This window comes from Amblyraja radiata, chromosome 6, assembly GCF_010909765.2.
Source record: "Amblyraja radiata isolate CabotCenter1 chromosome 6, sAmbRad1.1.pri, whole genome shotgun sequence".
Lineage (NCBI taxonomy): Eukaryota > Metazoa > Chordata > Chondrichthyes > Rajiformes > Rajidae > Amblyraja > Amblyraja radiata.
In genome coordinates this window covers 80,079,363-80,101,904 of record NC_045961.1, presented here as the reverse complement: position 1 = coordinate 80,101,904, position 22,542 = coordinate 80,079,363, and the positions used below count along the sequence as shown (strand labels likewise).

Sequence of the window (22,542 nt, the reverse complement as noted above, 5' to 3'; positions counted from 1 at the left end):
CTCTATGGCAAGAATGTCTTTCCTCAGATTAGGAGACCAAAACTGTACGCAATACTCCAGGTGTGGTCTCACCAAGACCCTGTACAACTGCAGTAGAGCCTCCCTGCTCTTATACTCATATCCTTTTGCTATGAATGCTAACATACCATTCGCTTTCAGAGAGTTGAAGTCAGTAAGCAGTCAGAACATTTTTCCTGCGGTGGAAAAACCAAATACTAGAGGGCTTAGCTGTAAGATCAGAAGGGGAATGTTTAGGTAAGATGTGGTGGGAGCCTAGAGCCTAGAGGAATGGTGGTGGAAGCATATACAATAATAGAGCTCAAGAGACTTTTCAGTAGGTAATTGAATATGCAACGATGGAGGGATATGGATCACATGCAAGCAGAGGAAATTAGTGTAACTTGTCATCATGTTTATCATCAACAATGTAGGTTGAAGGGCCTGTTCCTGTGATGTATTGTTCTATGTTTTATGTCACTTTTTCCTCATTCATTTTTGGTGCATGTTCTGGTTTCTAGACATTTCAGCTTTAAGAGCATTATTTTGGTTCTTTTAGTTTTAGTTCTAGTTTTAAAGATACAGCGTGGAAACAGACCCTCCGACCCAACCGAGTCTGTGCCGTCCAGAGATCCTACACGCAGTATGGGCAATTTACAATTATACTTAGCCAAATATCCTACAAACCTGTACGTCTTTGGAGTGTGGGGAGAGTCTGGAGCTCCTAGATAAACCCACGTGGTCACAGGGAGAACCTGGGACTCTGGCGCTGTAAGGCAGCTACCATGCTGCCCAACTTTTGTGACAACCCTCCCCCTTCTATCAAAAAATCCTACTTTACCAGAACGTACATACTGTGCTGAAAAAAAGTTGAGGTTGCTTTTCAGGATGTACCAAAGTTATTTCAAGGCAGTATTGCACTCTAGGTCACATAGCAAACAAATTGCACACGGCAAATACAACAACGACCAGATAATGTGTTTCAAGGACACTGAAAAATATTGACCAGGATGCTAAGGATAGCTCCTCTGCCCTTTCTTGAAGCAGTGCCACAGCATATTTAAACAGTCACACCAAGGAGCAGACAGAGTCTTAGTTTAATGAGTCACTTGAAATTCAGCACCTCCTACAGTGCAGCACTCCCCTGATGTTGCTTTGGAGTGTCATTCTGGATGCGCATTACCAGAAAGCAGGGCTGACTGATTCAGAGTCAAGAGGGCTACCCACAGAGCCACATATACAAAGGAGATGCTCGATGTGCAAGATAATTGAAATCCATAATACAGAAAGAGGATGAAGCTTATAATTTATGTGTTGTCAGTCATTAAGGTTCATTGATGAAGCATTTAGACAAAATGGAAGAAGTGGGCAAATTTATTTTCCAACTTGTTCTATCTGTTGATCTATGAATTTTCTCATTGAAGGAAGGCATCCTTTGACTACAATTTATAGTAGCAGAGACTGATTTTGTGCATTAGCTTCGCATGTAACTACCCTCACTGTATTTTTCCTGGAAAAATGTCTCAGATGACTCATATATTTTACAATTTACCGAGTTTGTACGGTCTCCCTGTGACTGCATGCGTTTTCTCCGGGTGCTCCAGCTTCCTCCCACATACCAAATATGTGCAGATTTGTAGGTTAATTGTCTTTGGTAAAAATTGTATATTGTCCCATGTGTGTAGGATAGTGCTAGTGTGATCACTGGTCGGCGTGGACTCGGTGGTCCGAAGGGCCTTTTTCCTGCTGTATTTCTAAAGTAAAGGAAGCCATTTGGTTTATTGGCTATACCAACTTTTAATTTAGTTTAGATTAGTTTAGAGATATAGCATGGAAACATGCCATTCAACCCAGAGTCCATACTGACCATTGATCACCATTCACATTGTTATCACACTTTCACAACCACTCCCTGGACATTTGGGGTATTTTTACAGATCCCAATTAACCTCCAAACTAGCATATCTTTGGGATGTGGTAGGAAACAGGAGCATCCAGAGGAAACCCATGCCGCCACAAGGAGAAGGTGCAAATTCCACACAGACAGCACTTGAGGTCAGGATTGAACCCGGGTCTCTGTTGCTGTGAGGCAGCAACTCTACTAGCAACTCGTGGAGAATTATCCTCAGCCCCATCGTCCCCTTTATATCTCAATAATCTATTCCCTCGAATACGCCAATCGATGCCCAGCGATTCTCCCATCACCCACCTACACTAGGAGTAACTAACAATTGCCAAGTAATTTACCAGTACTTCTTTGGGATGTCAGAGAACACCAACATGGTCATGTAGAGAATATACAAGAATCACATAGACACCACTAGAGGTTAGGATCGATGCTGGGTCTGAGAAAATTGTTTTTATTCCAATGTTTCCTTGCACTGGACATAGATTTCATTGGAAATGTATTTGTTGCCCATCTCTTCTTGCTACTGAGCTGAAGAGGCAATTAAGAGACAACCAGAGTGATTGTTCTAAAGTCACATAGGGACAAACCTGGGTGAGGATGGTAGATTTTCCTCTGTGAAAGGGATTAATGGACTGGATTAGTTTCTGTGGCAATCTATGACAGAGCTATGACAGTTATAAATTATTATCACAGAGACAGTCAAACGCTATTAAAATGGAACACTTGCGACTTAAGACGTACAGGTTTTGCAGATTTTCCAAATTATTGGATGTTATTCTTTGGCGATTCTGACCAAATATTTTTTTGCTTTAGTTACACTGTAGAGCAATCAATTTTCCAGTGAATCCAGTAAGTTTAAAGAGAGTTGTCCAATTGTTTTTTTGTAAACACCAATGATCAGATACTGTCGTGACTTTGTCTATGATGGATTGGTAGATTTTTTAGATTATTGCATGTTGTGCTATTGATATTCAGACACATTTTTTATCATTTTTTTTAGATGTTCCACTTTAGAATAATGAACCCAGTAAAGGGAGCGTGAGAAAGTAGGCTCTGATTTGTTTCAATGGAGAAGGAGAAACAACCAGGTGAGTGTAAATGGAGTGTGGTTATCCAGGGCCTCGATTTTTTCATAGAGAGTATAAAACTGCGGAATCAATTAGTTTAAAGAAATGTTGGAACCAAATCCATGGTGTGAAAGAGAGCACAGAAATCAACAAAGGTTGAAACAGATGCTGAACCATTGGGATTTCTGAATACTTGTGTTTATTTATTTATATATTTGCATTTAAATTCCATAGTTTCTGTGGTGGAATTTATAGACCAGAATTTTAGCCATTAGTCCACTATCTATACTGCTTTACCTAACTTAGTAAGTTGAATATTTTGTTCACTCTCAGTCACATACCATTGCCCGCTTGCCCATCCCATTGACTGAGGTAGAGTCTGCTATAAATATCATGAAACACCAGAAGAAAAATAAATCCCTTTCTATTGTAGCTCACTAGAACACTGCCCCGTGCAACAAAAAATAGCGAAAATTACAACGCGATATTGGAATACTTTGATTATCTTTTCACAGTGAGTATTTGGATTCATTTAAATAGCCAGTTATAATTCATGCAGGCAGTAAAATGCTAATAACTTTGCTTTGTCATGGCCTCTATGTTAGTTGAGTACAGGAGCAAAGAGCTCCTTCTGCAGTTGTACAGGGTCCTAGTGAGACTACACCTGGAGTACTGTGTGCAGTTTTGGTCGCCTAATTTGAGGAAGGACATACTTGCTATTGAGGGAGTGGTTTACAAGGTTAATTCCCGGAATGGCGGGACTGTCTTATGCTGAGAGAATGGAGTGGCTGGGCTTGTATACTATGGAGTTTAGAAGGATGAGAGGGTATCTTATTGAAACATATAAGATTATTAAGGGTTTGGATACGCTAGAGGCAGGAAACATGTTCCCAATGTTGGGGGAGTCCAGAACCAGGGGCCACAGTTTAAGAATAAGGGGTAAGCCATTTAGGATGGAGATGAGGAAACACTTTTTCACACAGAGTCTGTGGAATTCTCCGCCTCAGAGGGCGTGAAGGCCGGTTCTCTGGATACTTTCAAGAGAGAGCTAGATAAGGCTCTTAAAGATATACAGAGTTAGGGGATATGGGGAGAAAGCAGGAACGGGGTACTGATTGGGGATGATCAGCCATGGTCACATTGATTGGCCTTGCTGGCTCGAAGGGCCAAATAGCCAACTCCTGCACCTATTGTCTATTGTCTATTGTCTATTACAATTTGTTTGCCTGTATGATTCTCAATTAGCATGTCACAGCCATTGTGTTGGGGGGGGGTTGGGGTCGGCTATTATTCTTTGGGATGCACTTAAAGACCAAGTAGGTGAATGGTGAGAGAAAATACATTGACATTGACAGTCGGGCTGAAGTTGCTATGAGTAATACAATTTAAAACAGAAAATGCTAGAGACACACAGTGGGTCAGGCAGCATCTGTGGGAAAAGAAACACATTTAATGATTCACGTCAAAGACCCTTCATCAGAACCAGCAAAGCTTAAGTGTGGAGAAAATAATTTGTCTTTCATGACTAGTACTAAACAAAGGACAATTCCTAGTAATATGCACTGAAAATTCATAGCTTCCGAGAGTGCTGCGTCTGAAAGCTGGTCAGACAAATATTTAATAACCACAGACCATTTGATTCAATTTAGTGCAGTGAGTCGCAGAGAGATAGAGCAGGAAACAAGCTAATCAGCCCCTTGAGTTTATGCCGACCATGAAGCACTTGTTTACATTAATCCTACATTAATCCCAGTTTTTTTTATTTTCCCTACATTCTCGTCACCTAGCCCTAAAGTCTACTTATGACTTACACACTCAGAACAATTCACAGTGACTAATTAACTTACCAACCCATGGGACAGAGGCAGAGATCTGAGCACTCTGAGGAAATACACACAATCACTGAGAGAACGTGCATATTCCACACAGTCAGCACCCAAGGTCAGGATTGAACCCAGACCTCTGGAGCTTTGAGGCAATGATGCCACTGAGCCACTCAGCAATCATTGTAATGTGGTCAGCAAGATAAGCTTGAGCACAGCATCTGCAAAGGAAGATCTCCAAGAGCACACACTCAACCCAAACAGTCCAACTGTTCCAAGATAGTTAACAACAGCATGGAGTCTTCAGGTCCAGTGTGTATCTGAAGGGTGGAAGATTGTGTCAGGGATGACAGTCTTTTGGTTTCTTCTATGAACATGCTTCATGCTTTTAACAAACACTGATCTCTATTACTTCACTGGGCAAATATGAAATGTAGGCAGAGGGTTCATTAGGCAGAGCCTGTAATTTTGGTCCTGCTTTCTGCAAAGGTAGTATAGAAGGAGCCCCATCCATCTTCTACTTATTTAGCCCCCGGCCATGCCTGGATGAACCCCTCCAGGCTTATGCTTGTTGGCAAAGCTCCGGGCCATGCAGTGATATTGGAATATTATAAGGTATCACCTCGTTCTGAACAAGCATTTGAAGTTCTGATTCAAAATTCATAGAACGTGCTTGAGAATGCTTGAATGTTTTATTGATCAAGCCTGCAGGGGATAGTCTTGCCTCTCAGGAAGTATCCTTGCATTCCTTCTCTCAGTTCTCCCCCTAACGTATATGGCTGCCTGAGAATCATGAATTCCTTAGGATGTTCAAGATTTGATGCTTCTAAAGTCACAAGCGTATTGTCCAATTCACCTCTACCCAATTGCGGACATTGAGCTTTGTCTATGGAACTGATCCATTACAATGCTTAGAGCTATATCCTTCCCCTCTGTATCTTCCCCCTTTGCTCTACCTATTGTACTTGAGTTTTACTTGAATGTATTTACGTATTATATTATATAATCTGATTGGATAGATGCTTTACACTGTATGTCGATACAAGTGGCAATGGATATATACAGACCACACACAAAACCATAAATTATACATAAAATCTGCAAGACAATGAACGAAAAATGACATTCATGCAAAAATACGTGTAACAAAGATATTCATGCAAATAAATGCAATTAGAAAACAAGTCCCTTTTCTTTGAAAGTATCTGGTGGGATAGTGCAGGAAGAATGTGTTGACATGTGAGGAAATATAGAATGAAAGGCCATCAACGTAAGCTGATCATCAAGAAAGCCAACAATAACTTCAGATGAAACCAAAGAGTAGCAAGACCGTGGAATGGTTGAGGAAAATTGTATATGTGTATTTGTAGGTTCACAAGTTCATAAGTTCACAAGTTGTAGGAGTAGAATTAGGGCATTTGACCCTTCAAGTCGTCTCCACCATTCAATCATGGCTGATCAGCCATGATCATATTGAATGGCGGTGCAGGCTCGAAGGGCTGAATGGCCTTCTCCTGCACCTAATTTCTATGTTTCTATGTTTTTATGATCTCTGCCTCCTAATCCCATTTTCCTACTTTCTCCCCATAACACTTGACACCTGTTCTAATCAAGAATTTCTCTCTCTCTGCCTTAAAAATATCCACTGACTTCCTCCTCTCCTATGACTAGGTACGTTGAACAAGAGGGTGAACAGGTCAGGGTGGGGATGGGGAGGGGAGAGACATTATGGCACAGCAGATAGTGCCAGTACCACTGACCTGTGTTCAATACTGACCACCAATGCTGCCAGGATAGAGTTTGCATGCTCTCCCTGTGACTGCTTGAGTTTCTCCTGGGTTCCCTGTTTTCCTCTCACAACCTGAAGAAATTTGAGTTTATCAATAAATAGTAAGATTAAACGAGAACTTACCAGTTTGAAGTTTGATCTTTATTTTATGAGGAGTAACGTTGAGGGAATACGTGAAGAACCCGCCAGGACGCATGCGTGTCATCCTTCAAAGCAGCGGTGTGAAATCACAGATAACAGTAATGAACTGAACATAGTAAGATTAGAGAGCGGAGGGCACGTAATCCCTCAACGTTACTCCTCATAAAATAAAGATCAAACTTCAAACTGGTAAGTTCTCGTTTAATCTTACTATTTTACTTCGGAGTCACGTGAGTGACTACGTGAAGATTTCAAAACTCTGTGATTTCATGCCGTGGAAACGAGTCCATGCCTCTTATCTGTCTTAATTGACTAAGGGAGGATATTGTGTTAACATATTCAAACATGAATCTGACATTGAAAAACCATGATGAATTTATTAACAACAAAATTATAGCCCCTGTCTTATGGGGTAAATCATGATACAGAATTTAAAATTTGTTTCTGCAAATGTCACAGGTTTAACCACTGGTTTATTGTAGTATTGTTGAAACGTTTTTTCCTTTGACCATCCTGCTGTCCCCAGGATTTGGTCCATAGGTACGTTCAATTCCATTGCTGCCGATGTAGCTGCAGCTCTGGTGGAATGAGATTTGAATATGTTAGTATCCACCCCAGCGGTTGTTAAAACCTGTTTCAGCCTTCTGGAAATTGTTTGAACCGATACCCTATTATGGGGCTGTTTGTGGCTGATTAGTAATGCCATCTCATTACCTCTGAGCTTTTTGGTGTTCTCTATGTATAATAATAAATGTCTCATAATGCATAGATGATCATCTATTGGGTATGCTCTAAATTCTATTTTGAGGCCTGATGATCCCGGTCTGTTCTGTTTGACTAAATCGTGGATGTAAAAAGTTATATTTCTCGTTGAAGAGATCATATTATCCAGCCTTAATTTATGTAATGACTGAACTCTTTGTGCTGAGACCAAAGCCATCAGCATGACTATTTTGTGTGTTAGTCTTTGCAGGGACAGAGCTGTTGCTGGAGACTAATTCCTCAGTAACGTGAGGACAACACTCACATCGCATATATGGGAGTACCTTGTCCTTGGGGGATTAATATTAAAAATTCCCCTCATAAGTTTAGTTACCAGGGGGTGAGTCCCGACAGAATGACGCTCTGATCCTTGCCACAGATACGCTGAAAGGGCATTTCTGGTGCAGTTAATGGCATTATGGAACACTCTGCCGTTGCACATCAGACGGGCCCCCTCACTGTCCATCTTCAAAACCAATCTTAAAACCCATTTCTATTCCTTGGCTTTTGACCCTGCATGAGACTTTGCTCCTGTTTTAGTGTTTTTAATGTTTTTTTAAATTATTTTACTCTCTCTTTTAATGTTTTTATTGTCGTGTAATAATTGTTTGTCCATGATTAGTCATGTACAGCACTTTGCTGCAACAGTGGTTGTCTTTAAAGTGCTCTATAAATAAAGTTATTATTATTATTATTATAACTGAGCTCCTCATCATAATGGAGGCTAGCCAGGAATTCCAGAACAGAAGTTATGTTCGTCGTACTGTAAGTGATGTTCTTTCTAAAACAATATATTTCCCACTTCCTGATATTGTTTCTTGGTGGACTGCCTGTGAGCCGTTGAGATTATGTTCAACATTCGGTCCGTCAGTCCCACGTCCAGAAGTGGTTTCTTTAGATTCTACAAATCAATAAATTTGTCCTATTATGGCATGGATGGCTTTCCCCCGTTACGGGATGAACCTACAAGTCTGGTCGTTTCGGAACGGTGATGCATGGTTCTAAAACCATATTGTGAATCACGGGGAACCATGGTTGAGTAGGCCAATCGGGCACTACCAAAATACCAGACGCCGAGTCTTGTTGTATTTTGCGTAATACCCAACTGATGAGGCAGAAAGGAGGGAATGCATAGAAAAACAATTTCCCCCAATGCAGCGAAAAGGCATCCATCGCTGATGCCCCAGGGTCTGGTTCCCAAGAAACATAGTTTGGCAACTGGTGGTAAAGCCGAGATGCAAATAGATCGATATCTGGTGTTCCGTACCATGCTACAATATCAGCAAACACTTTGTGGTCCAACATCCATTCGATGTTGTCATTGAATTTGCGTGACCTGGTGTCTGCCACTGAATTGAGGTTACCTGGTAGGTAACTAGCTGATATCCAAATATTTTTCTGAAACACCATTGCCAAATTGTGTTAGCCAGATTATCACATGATACTGATTTGATTCCACCCATATAGTTAATATATGCCACCACGGTGGTGTTATCAATCTGTAGTCTAACATGCTGGTGATGCATTCCTGAACAGTATGATTTTAGACCATAGAATGCACCCAACATTTCCAAGTAGTTTATGCCAAGTGTCTGAAGTAATGATGCCTCCTGTGCATTCCATCTACCTCCACAGCTGGATATGGAATTAGTAGCACCCCAACCATGAGCACTGGCATCAGTTTGTAGCACCACTGAAGGGTTGCTGACAATGATAGGGCTGGAACAATGCCGAATGTTATCCCTCCACCATTGCAATTCCGTAATTGCTTTGATTGGTAGCTTCATTGGCCTATCGAAATGACCAGTATTGATTTTGAGTGCTTGTACCTTTGCCCTTTGTAAATTTTGGTAATACAAAGGTCCAAACTGTGTGGCTGGAAAAGCAGCCACAATTTTGCCAATTACCCTTGCTACCAATCTAATAGATGGTTCACTGATGTCAATGAGGTTGTTGCAGGCCTCAGTTAAGATTGTAGCCTTGTCCTTTGGTAAAGTCACCAACATTTGAACTGAGTCAATTGTGAACCCCAAGTAATCCATAGTGGTGGAAGGCGTTAGCTTAGATTTAACTGGAGAGATGATAAACCCCAGTTTCTCAAACAATTGTTTGGTGGCTGATACAGCTAGTTTGGCTAATTCCAAAGTTTTGCCAACAATTAATATGTCATCTAGGTAAGCCATGACCATATGTTTTTTTTCCCGAAGAAACGCTAGGGCTGGTTTCAAGATTTTTGTAAATAGTCTGGGGGCGGATGTTAAACCATTGGGTAGAGCTCTATACTACCTGTGCTGCCCCATCCAGTTAAATTTTAAATAACGTCTGTGATCCGTTCGTATTGGCACCGAATAGTAAGCATCTTTTAAATCGATGCAAGCCATGAAGTAACCTTTGGAAATCAATTGTTTGGCAGTAACAAAGGTTTCCATTTTGAAATGAATATACTGCACAAATGTATTCAATTTGGTCACATCTATGATGATGTGGCAACCACCATCTTTTTTGTTTTTTGTAAAGATGTTTGACACGAATTCCAGAGAATCGTGTTGGGTTTTTTCAATAACCCCCTTAGTATAAAGTCTCACCAGTTCAGCATGCGCTTCCAGTTTTTCTTTTCGTGAAAGCACGAACGTTCGGTTCGGTACATGCTGAACTGGGGGATAGGTTTTGTGCACAAATTCAATTATATATTCCTGAATACTATTTAGGATATAAGTGTCAGTAGTTATTGCACTCCATGCCTGCCCCAAAAAATGTAATCTACCACCAATTTGTGTATTATTTACACTTTCTGTTTTTTGGAAGGAACCAGACCCACCTACCTCCATGGTTACCAGTGGAAGGTTTATTTCTTCCTGCGCAGTCGCCGTAGAGGTTGAGGCGCCGGAGTCTGGGTTTGGGTTTGGGGTTTGCGCATCTTCCACGAAGGCCGGTCTGGGCCATGGCCTAAAAAAGACCGCTGTCCTGTATGCCTGGCCTTTGAGCTTTCACCAGCTTCTGTATGTCTTGCTCTGCTGGTGGGTGTGTAAGGGTGCTGTCTTTGTGTGTAGGAGGTCTTTCCTATTGCCGCCTTTGTGAGCCCCAGGGTTTTAGCCTCCTCATCGAGCTCTTTTACCTGTTTTGACAGGTTGCCCCCAAATAGTAGTATTGGTGGCTTAGTATCTCCAGGTTTGCACAGCCCTGCAAACTTTGGGTTTAAGGCTGGGCGGATGGCGTTCTTCCTGAGACTATTGATCTCATACTGCATATTGCAGAAAAATGCCAGTGCGTCTTGCTGTTGTTCTGACATCTCTTTCCCATCCACTGTGCGAGCAAATGCTGTGATCCCCGCTGTCAACAATTTTAGGATTTTCTGAAGCTTTACATCCTGGCTTCTGACTCCCGCTCCAATGTGTTTCCAGATACAACTGTTCACCACGGGAACATTGAGGGATACACAATTTGCCTGTGCCAGATATTTGGCAGTGGTGTCCATTACAGCCTGTTCCTGTAGTTGTTTGAATGATAGGAAGTCAATGCTGGATGATAGTTTTAGTTCTAATTGTTGTCCAGTCTGGTCTGGCTGTACAAACTTGGACACCATTTCCAGGAGATTTTCTTCTTCTTGCACCCCCTGCACACTGGTTGTCTGTTCAGCAAACCCCCCTTCAGAGCCAGCCCAGAATTGGCTCCCAGTACTCCCCTCTGTCGAGGGAGATGCACTGTGCAGCCCTGGGTAAGGTGCTGCCATGGGTGTTTTATATGACCCATGGTGACTAGCCTCCATCTCCCGGAGTCTGTCACGGTGGAGCATCTGCTCCATAAGCCGCTCCATTCGGCTCCAGCGATCACGGTCGCTGGCTGCCCGCGGCATTTCCTCAAAGTCGGACTCGTCTGAGTCAACGGCTCTGATAGTCTTCCGTTTTGCCTTCCCGCTCGGCCGTGATGTTGATTCGGCCGGCGCGGGGGCCAAGTCGGGCACAGCTTATCCCACTACCGGTGATTCTGGTGCCGTCAGCCACTGCTGGCTGCCCGCAACTCCGCGGTCCTCCACAGCCAGCTTAGATGCAGCCCTTGTAGACTTCTTTGGTTTGTCCATGGTTTCCCCTTCCTGTGAAAAAGTACGGGAAACAAACAACGACCGCAGAGTAATTCACTTACCTGCTGGTCTCGGTTTTAAACTTACCGCTGCGGGGGAACGCTCCACCCCGCCTGTCGTTTCGCAATGCGTGAAGCGATATGACACGCATGCATCCTGGTGGGTTCTTCACGTAGTCACTAACGTGACTCCGAAGTAAAATTACCCACTGAAAATAGCAGGTGGGTGGTTGGAGAATCAGAGGTGAGAGTTGATGGGCATGTGAGAAAGAATAGGTTGCAGGGAAATGAGTGGGTGAGTGGATTTAATGAATTGCTCTAAGATCAGGCAGAGATTTGCATGGTTCTGAGTACTACTAAATGGTTCCATGGGAAATTCAAGATGAGGAAAGCAGATGGAGGCTAGAGCGGAGCAAGGACACTACAATCGACTGAGTGGGCCAAATGGCCTGTTTCTGAAAGTTACTCTCCCTCTTTGATCCATCTCCAATCCTTTAAGTTTTGTCCTTTTTGGTTGGTCTGATACGTAACTGAAGACTGCATCCATGGGTGCATGCCAAGAAAGAGCATATTCTAAACAAAGGCAAATATCTTCTCCCTTCCATTATAATTCATCTTTAACACAAACTAGCCTGCCGTGCAATGTCATCTTCCTCCTCCACATCGGATGAATACTCTCTGGAATATTCTTTCTCCAACATTAATCCTTGGTAATTAGAAATCCACAGTCAAATTAGAACTTAAAAATTAAACTGTACCAAGATCAGCATGGCAAAGCTCACAAAATGCTGTGCTTTGACTTTCTTCCCGAAATTTCAAGGGGTCCACGTTAAATGCTGACTTCCTGACACTTGAAAAAAACCAGTGCTTGACCTGGAAGTGCAACGTCAGGAAGTTGCATTCTTGATCACCTCTCGCCTGACAGCCTGTCAGCCCTCAGGGCACATCGTATGGACTCTGCTCCCAGAAAGGAATCACACTCAGCAAAGCCGAGGCGAGAACATTGGGCTTGGAGGTCAGCTTGCCTGCCTCACTGACCTGTCCTCCTGTTGTGAAGTTCCCTGTTGGTGATATGTGCTGATTAAATTCATCCTCTGGTGGCAAACCTGCTGAGATTGGCAACTCACTATCTTTGAAAAATGCAACTGCACATGTCAGCTGATAACGCTGAACTGACCTGGATCATTTGCTTCTCAGTGCATGCATAAAGGATTTATTCCTTGGATACCTAATTGCTTATGTGAAGCTTGAACCTCCCAGAAACATGAACACATGCTAAGTGGTGCTATTATATGAGGGCACCACTTTACATAAGATGCCGTTGGATCAAAGCCTCCCCTGTTTTAAACATTTTATGAGAAGGTTTGAAATGTTCGTACATTCCCTCTTACTTTATATCTTACACCCATGTGGAAATATAATCACAGCACTAGACAGCAACCAAAGATTTAGGCAGGAACCATTTTCAAAGGTCAAAGGTTTCAAAGGTTTCAAAGGTCTGTTTATTGTCACATGTGAAGGTACAGTGAAAGTTACCATACAGCCATACTAAAAAAAGCAACAAGACACGCAACTACATAAAAGTTAACATAAACATCCACCACAGAAGATTCCCCACATTCCACACTGTGAAGGAAGGCAATAAAGTCTAATCTTCTTCCCTCTTTATTCTCCTGCGGTCGGGGGAATCGAACCATCAGCAGTGGGGGCGATCGATGCTCCCGCAGCCAGCGATCGAAGTTCCCGCGTCAGGGCGATCGAAGCTCTCACGATCGGGGCGGTCGAAGCACCTGCGGCTCGGAGCTCCCAAAGTCGGTCCCTAACCAGGGACTGCGCACTGCATGATGTTAAAGTCCTCAGGCTCCCACGGTTGGAGGTTCCGAGGTCGATCCCCGACAGGGACCGCCAGCTCCACGATGTAAGTGCGCAGGCTCCCGCGGTTGGAGCTCCAGATGTCGGACCCAGCAAGAGGCCGCCAACATCACGATGTTAGGTGCAGACGGAGATGCGATACGGAAAAAGTCGCACCTCCGTCGAGGTAAGAGATTAAAAATTGTTTTGCCCATCCTCCTCCCCTCCACACCCCACATAAAGCAAGCAAAATGACAATCACAATCACAATAATACTTTATTAGCCAAGTATGTTTTGCAACATATGAGGAATTTCATTTGCCAAGTCAGTCACACAAATGAAGAGCAACGGATCCGGAAGTGGCGGCGCTGCCCTGCAGCTGCGGCTCGCCAGTAGTCCGTTTGTCTTTTCTTTTTTTCTGTTTTCTTTTTGTCCTGTTTCAGTTTATTTTAATTGATTTTAGTTGTGTATGTGTTGGGGGTGGGTGGGAGAAACATGTTTTAGTCTCTTCCTTCGGGGGATGTGACCTTTTCTTGTCATATCCCCTGTCTCCGTCTGCGCTGAGGCCTAATGGCGGAGCTGGCGGCCTCCAACTTGGACTTACCTCGAGGCTCCGGAGGCAGAGCGAGGACTTACCAATGCGAGGCTGGCCGACTTTGGGGCTGTGGTGGCGTTGCGGCAGCGGCGACCCAACTTCCGACACGACTTCGGAGCCTCGGAGGCTCAGCCACGGGCCCAATGGACTCGGCCGCGGGCCCAGTGGACGACATCATCGGGAGCTCACAGGTCCCAGGTTGGTGACCTGTTTTTCGGAGCTCCCGCAACAACATCTTCGGCCGCTGGATTGGAGGGCGGCAGCTTCGTCCGCCCTGGGATGCGGAGTTTGAACCGGCCCATTCGCGGAGCTCGGATTCAGCCGAAGGACTTTCCATCACCCGGTGGGGTCACAACATCAGAAGCCTGGATCGCCTCAACGCAGAGGGAGAACAAGGAGGGAAGAGACAAGGACTTTAAGACTTTTGCCTTCCATCACAGTGAGGAGGACCTGGTTGACTCACTGTGGTGGATGTTAAATCTGTGTTTATTGTGTGTTGTGTTATTTTATTCTATGTTATGGCTGCAAGGCACAAAAAGTCTGAATGACAATAAAGGGTACTTTAACTTTAACTTTAACTTTAACACACAAAATACATTTTAACATAAACATCCACCACAGTGACTCCTCCACATTCCTCACAGTGATGGAAGGCGAAATAATGTTCAAATCCCTTCCCTTCTATACTCTCCCCTGGTCTGGGGCCTTGAGCCTTCCGTTGACGGTACGATCTTGACTGCTGTAGCTGGCGGTCGGGCACTCCGCATCGGGACAATCAGCTCCTGCATCGGAGGATGTTAACTCTCCCCGCGCCGGCGATTGGACCCCGCGTCGGGGCTGGACGAGCCTCTGCATCCTAGGAGCTCCCGACTAGCCTCTCCAGAGACTGCGAGCCCTTGATGGTAAGTCCACAGGCTGTGGTTAGAGCGATCCCAGGCAAGGGATTGGCTCCGATGTTAAGTCCATGCCCCGCGGTAGGGAACAAAGTTAGTCCGAGGAGGCCTCCAGCTCTATCGATTGGAGGCCGCAGATCGGCCGGAGACGCAACCCGGAAAACAATCGCATCTCCAGCAAGGTAAGAAACTGAAAAAAAAAGTTTCCCCCAACCCCCCCCCATTCCCCCATATAAAACAAACCAGAGAACACTAAAACATACATTTAACACATAACTATAAAACAACAAAGAAGGAAAAGGACGAGACAGACTGTTGGCGAGGCAGCCATTGCGGTGCCACCCAGTGAACCATTTTAATTGACTTGTTGACCAAGACATCATCATTTGTGAGACACAAGGGATGACAGATGGAATCTGGAGGAAAAAACAAATTACGGGAGAACTCAATGGGTCAGGCAACATCTGTGGAGGGAAATGGACATTGAATGTTTTGGGTCGAGACCCTCCATTAAGACTCATAAGTCCAGATGGAAGGACTGTCCATTTCCCTCAACAGATGATGTGTGATCTGCTTAGTTCCTCTAGCAGATTGAAGAAATATCTTGCATTTATGTAACAACCTTGGGAAGTTCTGAAACATGGACAATTGTACTATCGTATTATATCTTGGAAAAACTAAACGGGTTGGGGTCATGATAGTAGGTTTGTCCATTCACATTAACAGTCCCTGCATGCCTAGCGTGCAAACTGCGCTGGCCTTAGGCTTATCAAATTAGTTTAGTTTAGTTTAGTTTAGAGATACGGCGAGGAAACAGGCCCTTCGGCCCACCGAGTGTCCACCAATATCAATCATCCATGCACTAGTTCTATGTTACCCTACTTTTGCATTCTACACACTAAGGGCAATTTACAGATGCCAATTAACTTACAGCCTGCACATCTTTGAAATATTGGAGGAAACTGGAGCACTGAGAGAAAACCCATGCGATCACAGGAAGATTGTACACAGACAGACCCATAGTCAGGACTGAAACCAGGTCAATGGTGTTGTGAGGTGGCAACTCTACCACAATGCCATTCTGCAATGCTACACATTTATTTAAGTGATTCAGTGACAGGAATTGAGAGAATAACATGTGACAAGTTGAAAGGAAGATATCTCGTTATTCTCCCACAAAGAGTACCTCAGGTTCTTCTGTACCCTTGGCTTGACTTCCTAATGGAAAATAACTCCTTCCAAAGGTCACCACTCACTCAGCAGTGAACTGCATCATCAATCAAATACATGTGCTGAAATCACTGGAGCATTTATCACTGAACCTCCATATCAAAGCTGAGAATGTCACCAACTTAAAGCACGTCAATATTGCAGCCATATAACAAGGGTCAGAACCAAAGGAGTATGAATAAGGAATTGCTACACAGGATTATGTTCTACAAAAGGAAGAGTTTTAATGGCCCAGAATTTGCAGTAAATTGCTACGAGTTCTGTGCAGAAATGCTGCCCCTTCTCGTGATCCCTAACTTAATGGAAATCCAAGGCAGTTCTTTAGCAGGTTGAATCCCGACCTTCATCATGACCACAATCTGGACCATGTCCTCTTTTAGTTTAGTTTGGAGACACAGTGGTGATCGCTGCCCGTTGGCCCACTGGATCTTTGCCGGGCAGCAATCAACTCGTACACTAGCACTATCCTACGCATTATGGTCAATTTACAATTTTACCAAAGTCAATTAACCTACAAACCTCTTCTTGCTGCTGTTGCCGGACAGGAGGTACAGAAGCCTGAAGTCCCACACCATCAAGATCAGGAACAGTTACTTTCCTACAGTAACCGGCCTGCACAACTCTAACTCTACATAATAATGGAATGCTAAAGTCCACTTCTTGCACGAACATGGATGTCGACTTTTGCTCCAATGTCTAATTTTTTTGCAGCCTTTTTATTCTCTCTTTTATAGATTTTTTCAATGTATAATTTATGTTTTCAGGTGTTGCCTGTGAGCTGCCATAAGCAAGATTTTCATTGTTCCTGTACCTCACCATACTTGTGCATGTGACTTAAACCTGACTTGACCTGACTGCTCTGGAGTCTGGCAGCAGAGGGACAGAACTTTGCAGAATATTCCCACCAACCCACTGCTTCTGCCTGAATAACCCCTGCCAGTTAAGAGCTCAATGGACTCGAGAGGCATTTCATTTAATGTACAATTTCCCAATATTTTAGTTCCGTTCAGCATTTTATTGCTTTAGTTGCTTTAACGTTATTGGTTAAACATCTTTAACATTATTTTGCTGGTAAATGTATTTTAATATTTTTCATTCATGTTCCTGAGTCCCTATCAAAACAGGTGTGTCCACCTGTTTAAACTGCTGGAGGAAGTCAGCAGGTCAGGCACCATCGGCAGAGGCAGAGGGAAGCTCGACATTTCTGGGCGACCCTGCTTCAATACTGAAAGTGTAGAGTGGAAATAGCCAGTATATAAAGAGGAAATGTGGGGAGGGTGAGGCAGGAGTTGGCAAGTAGTGGATGTTCAGGGGCAGATGGAGTCAGGTGGGGAAGGGAAGAGTCAAGTCAAGAGAGTTTATTGTCATGTGTCCCAGATAGGACAATGAAATTCTTGCTTGCTGCAGCACAACAGAATATTGTAAGCAAAAATACAGAACAGATCAGTTCAATATACACATACAGTAAATAAGCAGATAAAGTGCAATAGGCTGTTACAGTTCAGAGTCTGTTTGTTGGCGAGTTTAATAGCCTGATGGCTGTGGGGAAGTAGCTGTTCCTGAACCTGGATGTAATAGATTTCAGGCTCCTGTACCTTCTGCCCGATGGTAGCAGAGAGATGAGTGCGTGGCCAGGATGGTGTGGGTCCTTGATGATGTTAGCTGCCTTTTTGAGGCAGCGACTGCGAAAGATTCCTTTGATGGTGGGGAGGTCTGTGCAGTGGAATTGCGATGATGGACTGTGCAGTGGAAGAATGGAGATAATGATAGAGGCTGGAAGGTGATAAGTGGAGACAACGAAATGTTGCAGGCTATGGAACCTGATAATCGTTAACCACCTGTCCAAGCTTTTTCAGCGGTTTTGCGACATGCTTCACATCTTGAAATTCCTGCCATTTGGTCAAGGCTTAATTGTTGATAATGAAACTGGATTTTACATCAATTTGTCCTTGGGATATCCGATGGGTAGTTTTGTTGACTCCAAGATCTGGATAAAGCACGCAATGATGGCACCCTGTTCTGACAGAACATGGATTCAAATGGCAAGTGGCACATTTTCAATCAAGGAGATTATTTTTAATTGCAACAATATGAGGTCATATTGAGGTCCATTGAGTAAGGATGAGTTTGCACAGAGAAACAAAAAATGAAATGATGTACTAAGATAAAGATGTGGCTCACCATTCAAGATGTTTAACATTCTGCCTGTGAAACATTTGTTATTAGTCTGTCATAATTCACTTCACACAAAGGCAAGTACCCGTTTACATTTCTTAGGCTCCTGCTCGTCGTTTAGCCAGGTCCAAACCTGGAAAATAAGTGTATCAATTATGACAGGAATTACTACCTTTGCAACACGGTGGCAGAACTTTAGAATCTTGGTTAATTGTCGTTGAATCTGGAAACGCAGCTTGATGACATACAGTAAATTCTCTTTATTCAGAACTGTGCTTTGCTATCCAGTAGTTTGTACAAAATGAATGTCAATTTGCACTTTAGTATGAGTGAAGGTAACTCAATGAGGTCGAAAAGACACTTCAGTATGTTGACAGTGCTACAAAAACATAAAAAAAGGTTAAACAGTCAGCAGGCCAGGCAGTGTCTATGGAAGGAGAAATAATTATTACAGATACAGGATCTTTCAATGGAATTGTTTCTCTTTCCACAAATACTGCTTAGGTCTTTTCAGAGTTACCCACTTTCATTTCAAAATACTAGCAACTGCAGTATTTACATTTTCTTATTACTGCCACCCAGGTCCTATTCTGGAAAGATTTTGCAGTCTCTTCTGTGTAAACACCAATTTCACTTGCACACGCACAGACATGCATGATCAAAACCTCCAGGCATGTACTCATGAACATGCACACAGAAACACAACAAAGCCAGAAAAATGTTGGCATGTAAGATTCAAACCATGGAGCCTTCAAGAACAGAGAGACTGTGAGGTGTAAGTCCATCAGTGAAAGTGACACACATATATAAATAGAAGCCCAGATTCAAACATACACACATACACATGCAGATGTTGCTCACATGCAATGACACAAACACAAATGTACACAAATAGACACACAGGGAAAGAAATGCACAGAAAACCGCAAACGCAAATGCACAGGCAATGGAATAAAGATGCACACATGAAGAACAGATACATGAAGCACATCACACTTTAGATAGATTGAACTAAAATCCAGTACAACAGTTAATCCAGTACAAACCAATCTTCTTTGTTGGTTTGACCCAGCTTGTTGCTTAGGCACATCTCTGAAGCAGAACTTGCACACTGTGTCTGATTCTCCCTAAAGACTGAATTTATCTGGCAGGTTGTCAACACATTCGGCAATAGCAGCAAAATGTTGGAATATTTGCACGTTAATCACAAGATAGTGATCTCTGACTACAGGTATTTGGTGACTTTACATGTTACAGAGTTTTTTTGACAATCAGTAAGAATTTGATTTATAAAACAAAATTTAGCTTAATTGCTTTTCTGTCATCTTCTTTTTGGACTATTGATTTTTATGGTCGCTTACTGTTCAAATTATATTTTATTGCGACTTCATCATTGCCTCAAAATGGCTAGTTATCATGAAGTTCTGAAAGGTGCAACACAATGCAATTCTTATTTATTCTTATTTATTCTACCTTTCATATTGTGCGGTGTGTAAATTATTTGGTGCATTTCTTACTTTGCTTCATGCATAAAAAATATTTCATTTGCTTCAAAATGTTTGGGAACTTCTGAAGATCATGACAGGTGACAACAAAATTAATATTTCTTGCTTTCCCCAGTGCTTTCTTATTAATCCATTTTGCCAAAGGAGGGCCCAAATTTTGATTCAAGTAATAGACCTGTTTTACTGAATTTATTCCAATTCTTTAAAAGATGTTAAGTTGAAAGATTTCAATGCCTCCCTGTCTGTGTGCAGAGTATTTATTACAAATTCAATTTCTATTACTTGCCCCTCAGTTACTGCCTGGATCTCTAAGGGATTTGGTATCCCAGGGCAAACCATGATTTAAAAAATAGCATTGCTTGAACAGTGTCAGGCATAAAAGTAATCACCTACAATAAGAACAGTTTTACCACCAGAATATTAAGAATGCCTTCACCCTATTAAAAAGTTATCAGAACAATACACTTATCAAAAGGTTTCCATTTCCATTACCTAGACTTTATTTCCAACGGGCTATCTGATGGAGGTTTAATGGGGAAGATGATCAGAAGAAAATAATGGGATGGACTGTGGGAAGATTGGAGTCTAAGGGAGATAATGGCAAGTGGTGGGGGGGAAAGTAAATGGGTGATGGGGAGTTGATTGCGGGGGGAAGGGGGATGGAAGGATGTGGTGATGATCTGGAGTTTGGAGGGGTTGATGTGAGGAGATCGGAATGTAAGAAAAAAGACTGCTGACTGGAAAGTGGTGTGCAAAAATGATAGAAGGTGTAAAGGGAGGCAGAAGAGTGGCAGGGAGTGATTTCAAGAGCTTTGTAGAGTAGCAGAATGGAGTGGAATCAATTTGTGGAGACCGAAGAATGGGATGAGAAGTGATCATTGCAGATACTAACAGAAACTTAGCAGAAAGAAGAGCAAGTCATCCTGGAGAAATCTTCACTACTGGAATCCATAGTACTTGCTTAATATGACGACATTTTTCATTAACACCAGATTGAGCCATTAAAAACCGCTCACGCCCTTTCTGGCCGTTGAGATATGTTGTTTCTAAGTCTTGCACGCATTGTTCGAAAATCATAAAATTCCCCAAGTAACTTTTTAAAAAAGAAATACAGCATGAAAACAGGCCCTTTGGCCCACCGAGTCCACGCCGGCCAGCAATCCACACACACTAACACTATCCTAAGCACACACTAAGGATAATTTACAATTTTTCCAAAGCCAATTAACCTACAAACCTGTGCGGCTTTGGAGTGTGGGAGGAAACTGGAACACCCGGAGAAAACTGACGCAGGTCACAGGGAGGCCGTACAAACTCCGTACAGACAGCACTCTAGGCTCAGGGTCGAACCTGGGTCTCTGGCACTGCAAGGCAGCAACTCTACTGCTGCACCACCTTGCCACCCCCTTGGAATAGTCTTTGAAGATCTGTGACAGGAAAATGTTGGAAGATAGGATTAAACTGAATAGCACCTTCTTGACTGACAGGAAGCAATGTCTGAATGATTTCCTTCCATGCCACCACTTGCAAATGATATTAAATTTAGTGATGGGGTTTCAGGGAAGAAAATTGATTGTGATATATATGAAAATAATGCAAACTTCATGGTGATGGAAAGAAAGCTTGATGGAAATGATTCACTTCTAGCAGAGTTTTGAGCTAGTGGATTAAGCAAGGCTACCACGTACTACTTGATGTTTGCACTTTGGGATGATCGGTAATTAACCAATTTTATCGGTTGATTTGGATTTCTTGTGGTTCATTTAAGGAAGCTGCTGTCTCTGCATGTTGTGAATCCACATGAGCTGCTGTTGGTTCCACTGCAGCAGATGACGGATTTGTTGTCTGAATGCTTTCCATACAAAATCTTAAACTATCCTGTGCCAGCGAAATTACTTGTGGAATATATCTCAGAGAGCGACTTAACAAATAATTAATCATGACTAAGATTCAAGTAATTTTCTATCAAACTGCGATCCATTATGCTATACTTCTGTGGGATGTGAGCATACGTTGTCAGGCCAGAATTGATTGCTGATTTTTAGTTTTTTTTAGTTTTTAGACATACAGCGCGGAAACAGGCCCTTCAGCCCACCGAGTCCGCAATGACAAGCGGTTCCCGCACACCTACACTATCCTGCACACATTAGGGACAATTTACACTATACCAAGCCAATTAACCTACAAACCTATACGTCTTTGGAGTGTGGGAGGAAAACGAAGATCTCAGAGAAAACCCACACAGGTCACTGGGAGAACATAAAAACTCCGTACAGACAGCACCCACAGCTAGGATCAAACCCATGTCTCCTGTGCTGCAAGCGCTGTAAGTCATTAACTCAACCACTGCACCACCGTGCCTCTCCAATTTCTCCAGAGATTTCCAATTTCCCTAGAGAAAGTGGTGGTGTGCCATTTTTGAGAACCACTGACATTTTTCTGGTGAAAATGCTTCCACAGTGTTGTTAGTAAAAAGGCTCCAGCTACTTGATCCAGCTATAAGTAGAAACAAGGAATAATACCTAGCTAAAATGGCTAGGTGGTAGAGACTACAGGTTTGGTATAACATCATTTGATTTGAGTATAAGAGCAGGGAGGTTCTACTGCAGTTGTACAAGGTCTTGGTGAGACCACACCTGGAGTATTGTGTAGTTTTGGTCTCCTAATCTGAGGAAAGACATTCTTGCCATAGAGGGAGTACAGAGAAGGTTCACCAGACTGATTCCT

The 22,542-nt window shown here is 42.9% G+C and overlaps 1 long non-coding RNA gene across 1 annotated transcript; it reads right to left on the bottom strand.

Annotated features, from left to right (window-relative positions):
- Positions 1–550: 550 nt before the first annotated feature.
- On the bottom strand, positions 551–20,999 carry LOC116974016. The gene is made up of 3 exons (XR_004412256.1): positions 20,981–20,999; positions 11,130–11,133; positions 551–631 (listed from the first exon to the last, which is right to left on the bottom strand). It is a non-coding gene; the product is annotated as an uncharacterized LOC116974016 (long non-coding RNA).
- Positions 21,000–22,542: the final 1,543 nt, after the last annotated feature.